Raw genomic sequence first — 13,397 nt, 5'->3', positions numbered from 1 at the left:
AAATAAATAAAATGAAACAGCAATTTTCCGAATATTGCAAAACCAACCGAAACACGTGAGATATATGAAAAAAAACTTTCTATCTACCTTTTCTCACTCCATTCCATCCTTGTCGACCGACCGAGCCGATATCGCTGACCCGAGTTATCACAAGAAAAAAAATTCGCGGCCGAGTGCCTCGCAAGGATACAATAATCTTCGAGATAGGATATCTTCTTTTTTTTCCTTCCGTCTCCTCTTCACGCTCGACCAGCCTCTTTTTTACGTCCATTTCTTTTTACCTTCCTCTAACCACCCTCGACTGCAACCGTGAGTCCTTCAGCTACCTTCGCGGCTGGGTATCGACTCCTCCTCCCCCCTAACCCCCATCCCTCTCGGTTCCCACGCGAATTTTTCCTCTCCCCTGGTCTCGCGACTCCTAAATCTCCTCCCTCGGTTTCTTCAGCTCCAGCTCTCATCCCTTGCATCCGCAGTATCGCGAGAACTCGGGACTATCTTAAGGAGATTTCATGCCGGAGGAGTGTTACCGGGACGAAATAATCCCGAAGATACGACCGGGAACGTGCCAGACCTCCCCTCTTTCGTGGTTTCCTAAAATTTTTCAGCTTAATCGTTCCCCCTTTAACGCCGTTCAACCCAACGAAGCACCTATTCTTTGAAAATATTAGTCTCTATCGACGGTAATTTTACGTCTCCCTGGAAATTGGCGGATTGGAACTAAGCGTTTCTTCGTCTCGTGACGGAATCTTGTTGATCGCAGAAGGAAATAAACAATGGTGTTTTAAGAGTGCGTGCAGAGATACATATTTGTCTGTCGGGAGAATTGTGATGTTTCATCTATCTCGAGGGACTTATAATGTTATTGTTAAAACGTATGGGGGTGGGAGGGGGTAATAAAACCCATCAATGTACAAGGTAGGAGTCAATATTTAGTATTTTCAATACATCAATAGTCCCGGAATTAAATGATGTTAAATGGTTCCTTTCGCCTTGCATTAATTACCACTTTCTCGTTTATTTCGTCGATGTTTGTAATACCAAGCGAAACCAGAGAAATCGTTACGCAAAATTCCGTTTTATTTATATATATTATATTAATCTAGAAGTCGTAAAAATAATGGTACCATGGGAGTATAGAGACATGTGTACTGTAAACATTATAAATGATTTATTATTATAATTATTATTAATTATAATAAATATTAAATACTAATTATAATTAATTATGAAATACCGTTCGTGCATTCAAGTGCTGCATGTTCGAAATTGTTATCCAGCGAGTGTCTGTATCTCGTATATATGTCGCGGTAATTGAATGGAAAAGTACTATAACTTAATATCAAGATTATATAAATTTATTATATAAGTTTTTCATTCTGTTAGACTGTGATATAAAATTACAAAATTACAGATTATTTCCCTATTTAATTACTTGTTCTGAATAGATGTTTATTATACGTATGAATTATTTACTGAAAACGACGTTTAAAAACTATTTAATGTTTTCAATCTACTGGATCTGTACTTTTCAATGATTATATTAGACATGCTGAAAGTAACCCATGCCAATACAAGTAACTGAATTATTCTATTAGGTAGGTAAAAAAGTAATGTCGGATTTCTGCAGTGGACAATGTTCTTTTATTTTGTTTTTCAATGCTAAGCACTGCTCCTAACTAATAAAATACATACATACATACATATTTTGAAACCTGACACTTCAAAGAGTCGTTTAAAAGAGAAAATCATTACAATTGGGTTAAATTTTCTTGAACTGACACCGCTTGGAAAATGAGCGACGAGATGTACATTCGAGCAATTATGCTTTTTTATTTCTGACAAGGGAAAAACGCGGCACAAACGACAATATTTGATTTCCAATGCGCACGATGATGATGGTCCTATAAACGAACGGAAATCAAAAAGCATAATTACTTGAAACTACACACATTCTCATCATTCATTTTCAATGTGAGGTCAATGCAAGAACATTCATCACAATGGTAATGATTTCTGGAAAACAGAGAAAAACATCATCTATTGTAAAAATCTGACAGTACTTTCTGGCCAACCCAATATTTATATACGCTCACCGGCACATAAATCATTAAAACTGAACTGCGAACGTTCAAGTAAAACTATATCCTTCGAGTAATTTACAAAGATACGAGTCAATCAGGAGCTCGCGTCTGTTTGCTTATCATTTTACTCTTCTTTATTCTTTTTTCTCTAGAATCTCCTCTAGAATCTCCTCTATTTATTATATTCAACACATTCGTATATGTTATAAATACAGAAAATCAACACTCCAATTATACTACACGATGTAAATGTGTATGCATGTATATTATTTACTAGCTTGCACAGCAGATTTTAGAAGAACCTCAAAAGAATTCCATCGCGACATATTATGCATATTCATTTACATACCATGTACAATTGTATCAACTGAATTACATGTTACTATTATCACCGTATAATCTAAGAGCGATTAATAGCTCGATTCAATGATCTCAGGGCCGTATTAGAACTTAATGATTTCTGTCAATGAAGAGAATCAATGGTATCCATTAACAATGACTGATAATTTACGATACTATCACCGTCAAGACATTAATTGTCCACTGTATGTACTTCCGAACTTTATATACAGGGTGAGTCAATAAGAACTACTATCCTAAAATAACTCAATACCTATTATGTAGTTGTATCAAAAAACGTTCTACTGAATTATGTAGCATTTTAAGGGACGCATCGGATGGATAAAATTGAATTTCATTATTTTTCTTTTGGATATCAAGGTGACCATCATGCTATAGGTTGTTATAATTTGTCCTACTATTGGTAGCAACGTGGTATTAAAAAATAGATGCATTGACCTAGAAAAAACTCAAGGTCACCTTGAGATCTAAAAAAAAATAATAAGATATAATAAAATCGAATTTTATCCATCCGATACATCCCTTAAAATGCTACATAATTCGTTAAAACGTCTTCTGATACAATCAGTAGGTAACGAGTTCTTATTGACTCACCCTGTATATCAATGTTAGATTCGTTTCCATTCAGGGATAATCCAACTTGTGACATTTGATTTTTCTTTTCCATTCGAAATCAAGAGACAAAAGTGCTCTTGTAATACAGCAGGCTAACAAGTAAGTGCGAATATCCAGTTCCATTTCACCCCTTGATGTACGCTCGAATTTTATCCGAGCGATCTGTCCGGGCATAATTCGAAAATTCGAGTCCGCGGCGCAGCGGAACGTAGTTAATGCATTGTTAATCCACTGTCCCGAGCGAGCGGATAGAAGGGAAATGAAATGCTCGAAAATCGCCAACGAACTTTTTTTTTCATGTGCTTCCTGTCCCCGGGCTGTCCGTCGTCTTTTCCTCTTTTCACGATCCGAAATATTCGGGATCGCGTTGATATTTCCGCGTTGCGGTTCGTTGGTCGCGCAAGAATCATTGAATTTTAACTGTACACGGAACGAGAACTCATTTCATTTCGGTTTCATCGATTAATTAAATTTCAAGTTCAAATTCTGACGTCATTAATCACTGTGATTCATTGGACAGTCATTACTCGCAAACCGATTACAGATTGATACTTCAAATTGTGCAACGTTACAGTACAAATAAACAAACCTTTGTATGAAGCGTAACGAATTCTTCGCGAGTCGTGAATTTTAAATCACTTCTGAGAACACGCGCGTTATTTATTTTGAACCATCGTTATTAGAAAAATGAACACCTTTTCGACGAATAAGTTTCAATCTGATATATAATTAATTGAAATCATGTACCAATGTAACAAATTCACCGCTTCACCTTCAGCAATCTGACATACATGCTTAGTGATTTAAAAAATTATTTCAGTACATATTATTAATGATTATTCCATTCTCGATTAAGTATCTTTTAACCAAACTAGTTGTTCTGAAATCTCCCATCGTTTAAACTTTATATATATAAATATATTTCGAAACATCTTGTACCAGTAAACTTCAATCAAACGAACCCTAAATTTCCTCGCAAATGTTCCTACAGACGAGTGATAGTAGCTCGTACAATTTCTAATAAGTATCTTATCGAACGTTTAAAGAATCGTTTTGAGTTTAAGGAAACAAGAGACACAATGAATTGAATAAATATATTATATGTATGTATCTATATGTAAAAGGAAGGAAAGAAGCGTGATGATTCCCAGGTTCCGGCGGCGTACGCAAATGTACCAAAGAAGAAAAGAGCAAACAGGTGTCTGGTCGTCTCGTCGTTCGTCAAATGGCTGCAATTAAATTTAACGACTTTTCGTGTGGCTTTAACTTTAACTTTTCCCTCCCCGTGGACTTTCAAGCAGTCCCTCGCTACCATTATGCGAGCGTCGAGCCACAGGTCTGACCGTTTTTCGACCTGATGATACACACGCCGACGTAATTCCTGCCATTTCTTTCTCCGTTCTATCACTTTATATTTCTGCGACGAAAACGACCGAGCTCCCAGCTCAACGAACCGTGAAATTCTTACAGCAACACTGGTCATTTTTCACTCTCACAAACGAAATGTTATCAAATGCACGCCAAGCTTTGCTTTTTCTTACCTGTTACGCCTTCTATCTTAGTACGTAACTACACTTAATCGGATTTTCCATCAAGAGGTGAGCTTTCTTATTGATTTTTCATTTGAAAAACGTCTTTATAAAAGTTGTAGATTACGTAATTATAAAGTTGTTAACGTAATGTATGTTATAGGAATTTCAAAATCTACAGATAGATAACACTCGTGTGAAAGTTTGTAATATGTATTTTGAATCATTGTTAGGATATTATAGGAAATATAACAACAGTCTAATTCCTTAAACAAAGTTATAGCAATTAAATCGAATTATATTTCTTATTTCTTTACTGTTTCACAAGTCGGTAAAGTTTCATAAAAACTAGTATATCAACGTGGTGGATGTTCCCCGTTAATTTAATAAATACACGGTTAGCTTGTTACATAGAAATCAACTGAATCTTATCCACTCGTATTAACAACATAGCAACCAAAAAGGTAAAAATACCATTTTTCACAACTGTATTACCGACGGATTAAACTGAAAAATCTCCTTTTGCGCCGTGTTCTATTTTCAATATTACAAATCAATGTATCTACTTCTATCAGTCGAAAATTTTCAGGATTTCCCTAAAACGCATTAAAAACGAAATTTCATATCAAACACATGTTCTATAATGTAGGTATTTTCCCCGAGGAGTTTAATCATGATCGACTCCGTTGGTTCCTCACGCGCTAATTAAATCAGATTTTCACAATTTACATCAAGCCACAGTGTTCCATGACCGTGGAATAAAATCACCGTTATTATATTTCTGAAGCCGTTCGAACGATTCGCGAAGGAATTTCGAGGTGCAAACGTTCGTTTCGTTACAACGTTTCAACGTTCGCCCTTCAGAAACCGTAAAATTATTAGTAACTTCCGGGTCTCACCCCTACCAGCCGCTTGCTAATCTACTCCATGCTAGGGAACGCACTCGGTTCCGTACGGTACGGCGCGGGATCACGCGATAAATAAACCGAAAAGACCAAATTGAAATAAAAGTCAGAGATGCTCGCCCGGTATGCCCGGTAGATTCGGTACGTATAGCCGGCTTTTAAAGAAATTGGCTGACGCGAAGTGCCCTTTTCACTTCGCGACTCGGATACATACATACGATACGGTGCTACCCTCCCCTTTCGCCCGGCGCGTTTCGATTCCTGGCATCTTTTCGCCCGGTAACATGAAAATATTTCTCGTGCGATTCCCGACAACTGAACAGGAGTGACACGAGAAGAGAAACGATTAGGGCAAGTAGATTCGAGTAATCGTGAAACGTTAACCGATCAACAATTTATCACTGATCCTTTTATAATGCAACGATGATCGTGACTTGGTACTTTTAGGTGCCATACGGGTGAAAATTTACAGTCGAAACTCGCAAAACATGATCGGACACGGAATGTATAGCCAGGTCCAGACACCTGCAACAACGAGCACGAACACGTGTAGCGCGGCGCGCGGCTTAAATCCCGTCCACACTCGAGAAACATGCAACAGAAAAGTGAGCTTATAACTCTTTACAAAATAATCTTTTATACGCCCGCCAGAAATATATAATTTTCTTTTTTTAACACGGTAATTAATGTTCGGGTAGGCATGATAACAAATAGATATTCCTTCTGATAGTTTCTAGGTTGCGCGTCAGAATGCTCGAGTTCGGCTTGACGTTGCACGAAGTCGTTAGCTGCGCGTCGTCCCATTAAAATCGACCCTTTCGAGAGTGTTCTGCATTGCGCGGTGCACGTGTCTCAACCTAGCTTACCGTTACAATCGACGCGCGACGCTAGCTGATAATTTATACATCGTCGATATACAGAGTGGGCCGAAAATCGTAGTACAACCGGGCAGGGGGTGATGGTATGTTAAAAAAAAAGAAAATATTTTGGTATAACATTTTCTCATCCGGGGCTCCGTTTTCGAGAAAATCGACTGTAAAATTTCTTCAACTTGTAAACGACTTAGTATAATTTGCATGTCGTGTGTTAGTAGTAAAAGAGAATAAAAAATGTGTAATCAGTAGAAACACTTTGTGTTGTTTTATCCACACAATCATCAATGTTTGTAAACACTGTCCCGGCGGACAGAGACAACCGCAGTAGTGGAATACACGATAAGCAATTGTACTAAATTAATTCGTATGTCTTACATAAATTCAGTATTAAGTTTTTTATATAATGTACAAATGTATTCAACGCTTACATAAAACGGTTTATTTGTTGATTTAGGAATGTATCATTTCGTTCTATATCAGCTTTAAATGCTTCCATCCTGTTCGACGAAAATACGTTTCGAGTAGCTCCTTCCCCGTAGCGAAAAAGCCTTCGAATGCAAATAGTTAAAGCTTGAATCTTTTATTTTTTAACCTTTTTGTTCGATTTTATTTCACTCGGTTCATCTTAATACATATTAATGCTATTGGTTATCTTTTATTTTTGCTTATTCTTTATTTTCTATTATATAATTGTAATATTATTTTACTTTTATTTTTGTTAAATAAATATCTTACATTTTTCTGCTTTATTGTTTTGCAATTCATTGCTCGGTAAAACAATTTAAACGGTGCTATGCACGAAAGCGCCCCCAAATAATGAAATCATATAATATATTGGGTTGTGTAATAAATTCCCGCGTTTTTTGTACTTTATTTTTTTCCCGCAATTTTGTGTTTTGTTAGGTAAAGTATATATATACATTCGCAAGTATTTTTCTTGCTCTACAAACCTATCTGTTTCAATTTTTCGAATTAATTAATTTTAATCAATTTTCAGGCTTTTGAAATGGAAATTCCAAGAGGCAAAAAAATTCATTTTCGACATTTGCTCTATTTCGCCTCTCGTCGTGGTCAAAAAGCTACGGAAGCAGCTCGCGACATTTGTGACGTGTATTATATTTATTTATATAATAATTATATTAAATACAATTTGTAAAGGAGAACTTCTTCTTTTAACTTCAACTTATTATTTTTATTAATATAAATTTAAACGATAACAAATAACTCAATTTAAACGAAATACAATTTATATTTAATAATTATAACGTGTTGTTATAATTATTGTTTTCTTCAATAAATCTTATAAGCAAAAAAACGCGGGAATTTATTACACAACCCAATACATACACATATGTAAAGAGACAAGCATTTCTGTAGATGGTATAACTTCGTTGAAAACCATCCATTTTGGATGCAGTGAATGCAATTTGACTGTTGTCTATGAGGTACATCCGATCTCAAATATGAACAAATTTCTACAATTTGACGACCCTCTTCATAAGGGATGATTTCACTCCTTGGGCACCGAGTTAAATGAAATCGAACAAAACGGTTAAAAAGTAGAAGGTTCAAGCTTTAATTTGCTTTTCATTCAAACAAATTTGAGTGATTATTAACAAAGTTATAGAACAATGTTTTGAAACAGACCCAACAGAAAAGACAAATGATTTGGTCTCGTAACTAGTTTATAAGTTTCGCATATTAATATTTTTCGTTCTATAGCATGGAATCATCTCATTGTATGCTTAGATCTATACTGTTTCAGTTTTAACAAAATGCGATAAAACACCCAGATTTTTGTTATATACGCTGGTCAATATATGTTACTTTTTTACAAGGTGTCCATCAGCACCCCACATGGATACTTATGTTTCAGAAGTTCGCGTGGGCGTTATCGCGTTAACGTAAGAAATAGTCGATCAACGTCGATCAACCATAAAGTGTAAACAAACATTCAAAATTTCGTAGCGGCGCGTGCACGGAAAGAAGTCCCGCGTCGAAGGAATGTCAGCCATCGAAGTCCACCCCGTGAATATTCTTGTCACAAAATACGCGACTATATATACATATATACATATGTACATACATACAGTGAGTAAAAAAGGTATTCGCACACTTTTTAAAAGACAACTCTTTCAAAATTGGACCAAGTGACTTAAGTTTCTTTGTGAACTTAGAAGGATTAGTGTACTAAATGATATATTAAGAAACTGTTGAAAAAGTTGCAATTAGTTGGAATCGCGAAGAAAATAGTAAAGGTTGCTTTTTACGACTTTTTTATCTGAAATTCTAACGAAAATTTAACAAATACATTGCTTAGATTAATGTTAGAGTCATATGCATGCTGAAAATTTCATCGAAATCGGTTAACGTTGTTATGAGATACAAACGATTAAAAATGTTGAAAATCGCAGTTTTTCGCTACTTTTGACCTACAATTGTAGTATGTCTCAAGATTTATACACCTTTCGATACCTGGTACTCGTTTCTGTATTAACCGATTTCAATAAAAGGTGCAGCATGTACATAACTGACATAAATCTTCGAAATGTATTTCTTAAATTTTCATTACTGTCTCAGACAAAAAAGTTGTATAACACGACATTTACTATTGTCTTCGACATTCTGAAAATTTTTTGAACACATCATTTAGTAAACTAATCCTTCTACCTTCACAAAAAAACTCAAGTCACTTGGTCCAATTTTGAAAGAGTTGTTCTGTTTTAAAGGGTGTACGAATACTTTTTTTACCCGCTGTATATACATATGTATACATGCCTACATATAACAGTGTTTTTAGTAGAAACATGTTTTTGTGCTCAAGCACCGTCTCTCGAGACCATTTTAGCATCAAATGATGTAACTACACAGGGACCACACGCGGGAAATATGGCGAGTATTTTCCAGTTGGCCGCGAGAAGGGCGGGAGGGTTGAGGGACACAGCTGAGGACAGACGTGCCGGTTACTATTATTAAACTGTACCCACATACCCTCGGTTATATCGTGTCCTTTCTTCGTGTGCAGAGCAAGTGGCATCTCCGACGTCTGCTTCTTATATGAGCAATCACGGTATTACGCCCGCGCCAACTTCCGAACAAATTTCTCGTCCCCTGTTCACATATTTTATCGTCGAATCCCGTTCAGGCCGAGCTTTCGATAAATTTCACCCCACGTTAACACCGATGAGTCTACGCGACCGGGTGGTGCACGATCGTATCCCCGGGAAAAACGAGAAAAATATATGTTTTTTTTTATTTAACGCAGTTTTAACCTCCGTGGGGAGATTATTCTGCAAAACGTTTTATATTTGTTACAAACTTGTTGGTACACTTATTTATTAATGCAGTAGGTATTTCTTTAAATCTTTAGATTGCATTCGTTAAGATACGCATATACTAGGTTGCCTATTGCTACTGTGGATTTGTAAAGTAACACATTACACGATAATGGAAGAGAAAAGCCTTGGATTCGTAGTCCATCAATTAGTTTCTTTCTTTGTTTGTCAAATACAGGGCATTGCCATAGTATATGATCAATATCTTGTCTCTCGCAATCGCACGTACAGCTTGGATCATTTACCAAATTTATTTTAGCAAGTGAGAAAACAAGGTTGTAGTGCCCGGATCTACATCTATTAATTGTCACAACAACTATGCACATTTTTACCAGCGTACCATGGCTTTTTCCTTTCATCGTGAAAGTGCTCGAAATAGTTGACGCCCTTAACCAAGCCTTCTTTGACTACAATATCCGTGAAGGGGATCGTGATCTTAGGAGAATTCGTTGGTGGTATATTGGTACCATTTTTAGCCAATCCATTCACACTCTCATTACCCTGTATCCCTATATAGGCCGGTATCCAATAAAACTGGATTTTGTTGTCGTCTAAGTTCTTCATTGAAAATTCATAAACTTTCTTTTTTATCTCGAGAATATAAGAATTAGTCCTTATGCCAAGATTTACAGAGTTTAAAGAAATTAACGAACTTAGGAAATCATGTGAAAATAATAAAATTTTGATAAGGTTCGTTTAGTGCGATACATTCTGCTGTAAAGATTGACAAGTTCTGGTCTATGCTTCTTACTGTGGTCTATGCTTCAACAGCGATGAAACGAGAAATATGGGTAGGATATGTAATAGGGTAAATGTGTCAGTTATTGTGCAGGGGGACACTGTGGGGGTTACTGTGCCCTTACATTATTTTTATGTACAGTAAATTACATAAACATTAAAATGAATGTATTAAAATTTTAAAATAAAATTTAATTAACAATGAACATAATTACACTGAGAGTGTAAATTATTAACACTTATAAAATAGCAATAATAATTATTGAAATTATGTGGTGACGATATGGTAGATACCACCACAAATCTTATTGAAAAGTTTAAGGGACACCGTTCAAATGAAGCTACAGAAGAAAAAAAGAATAATAAATCCCAAAATCAAAAAAATATACTATAGGTCCGTACAACTCGTTTAGATAACGGAAAAATGTATAATACAATCGATATGATGAAACTATTTTGTTAATTCATAATGATTCAGTAACTGAAACAAAATTTTGGTTCATTCCTATTACTGTGTGCAGTAACTGGACCCATTTTCACGTTATGCGTAGATTACTGAGCCCTCGAACGACAAGCTAAATCTGACTCCCAACCTTACTTTTGTAGATACTAGTCACCTATTAACAGCGACTAACAATACGACGTGTACCCACGCATTAGTTTGTCTTGTTTCTTAGAATAATATTGTAAGTATTAAAAAATGTAGTAATAAATTCGTTTTTGTTCGAGACACACAGTAATCAATAGAAGTATTCAGTAACTGACAAACAGTAACTGAATTTTCATATGCATAAGGGCAGAGTAATTAACTGAAAAAAGTAATTTTTCTATGTTTCTTACTATCGTATGTTAATTATAATACTAAATTACAAAAAAAAATTCCTAATAATATAAGAGACATCAAAATATAATTTAAAAATGTTCCGAAGAGCGAAATATAAAAAACAGCTGTTTAATTGATCGAAAACTTTGAATTTCGTCTTAATAGGCACAGTAATTGACACGCTTACCCTAGTTAGAGAAAAACGAATCTGCAGGGACACAGTTTGAAAAGAATGAATCTCTGTTGCTAGTGCGTAGAAAGGTAAAATATATGGATACGATTCGCGAATGGCACAGCGCGATGATACCTTCCGTGGTTGTAAGGCAAAACAACGCACAGTATCAGACACTCGAACATTTTTTTGTTATCGCCATGTTATAAAAGTTATGCCCCGCGGAGTGTTCACCATTAGTCTGACGCTAGATTTCATAGAAATTGCACAGAGATACAGTAACTCCTCGATGAGTGTTCGAAAGCACTTCGGTATTGACAAGGAGAGATCCACAGATGGACTTTTAATGAGGTTTGGTATGGTCATGGAACTTGAAATTCTGAAATCAATGATATTTGTTCCAACTACATATGGCCATTAGTTTATGAAATATTTCATGTTCGGTGCCGACGAGCCGTGGAACACTCATCAAAGATTTACTATATATACCTGGATATTGGATTGGCTAAAAATTAATCTCGAGTTTATATGATAGATGACACTGTTTTGATTTTAATATAAAGCACTGCTCCTGACTAATAAACTAGATACATATTCTGACGATTGACACTTGAACGGGTCGTTCAAAAAGAAAACCAGGTTGTGTTAAATAGTATTGAATTAACTTTCTTTTGAAAATGAGCGACGAGAAGGTGTACTTTCTAGGAATTATACTTTTTTTTATTTCCGTTCGTTTACAGCATCATCAACATGTATAGGAATATTCATTTCTTGTCGTTCGTACCGAATTTTACCTTTCTCGAAATAAAAAAGCGTAATTGCTCGAAAGTACATACATACGCCTTGTCATCATTCAATTTCAAAACAAAGTCAATTCAAGAAAATTTAACGCAATCGTGACAGTTTCTTTTTTAAATGACGTGTTGTTGCGTCAATTTTTAAAATATGTATAAATTCTGTTCGTTAGAAACAGTGTTTTGTATTGAAAAACAAAAAAACATCATCTATTACTAAAATTCGAGATTACCTTTTGGCCAACCTTATATTACGAAGTTATACATATACAGTATAAATGCATAAAATCCACAGTCTGCTCTGTCACAAGATTATTCGCACTAGAAATTTAACATTAAATCAAAATTAATCGATCCTTTCGATATGCTTACAGCTTTGGAGGTGATATTACATGGAACACTCCGAATGAGAAGTGGTATTTGCAACTGTTGACTGTTACATTTTAATGATACTCTGCTTGAAAGTTTATTCTCGATATAATAACTGTGTTCTTCCATGTCCGTTCCAGACCATTCCATACGTATTCGGTCGGAATTCATCGGAATTTTATGGTGAATGTTGTAATGTTTCAGGATTGTTGTACGTATACTCCCTGCGAAGCGTGTATTTAAAAATTTATACGACGTTAAGCCATTTATACGCAATTCAATTAAAAAGTACATCACAGTATGAATACTTTCGTGTGCCCGCGTATAAACAAAAGTGAAACAAAAACGCGTAAAGCAAAAAATAATAAATAAAGTTTCAATTCTACATTTAACCTAAATATGCACACTGTGCTATAAGGACACCTGACAGGTGCATGTATTTCATTGTTTTCCAAGTTACATAATTGAATAACGGTGGCATCGTTTACTAAAAATTACTTCAATAATGACTAAAAAGCACACTAAAAATTCCGATGATTCCTTATAAAGTACTGTGAAGGATATTTTAAATAGAAATATATTATGAAAAAAGGATGCTTTAAAAAAATTGTTTGGATCATATCAGGATTTACTTAAACCCTTTAACCAACGTGACAGTTTCCTGGACTCTGGCCATTCTAACATATTCTGCAAAAAATGAGAGTTCGCACGAACACGCACAAATATACGAGTAATGCGTATAAACGAGTAAGTGGAAAATATGAAAGTAAAATTAATAAACACACAAACGATTTAATTGCT

This window comes from Dufourea novaeangliae, unplaced genomic scaffold, assembly GCF_001272555.1.
Source record: "Dufourea novaeangliae isolate 0120121106 unplaced genomic scaffold, ASM127255v1 scaffold194, whole genome shotgun sequence".
NCBI lineage: Eukaryota > Metazoa > Arthropoda > Insecta > Hymenoptera > Halictidae > Dufourea > Dufourea novaeangliae.
The sequence above is the reverse complement of the archived record's forward strand: the minus strand, read 5'-3'. Positions refer to the sequence as shown.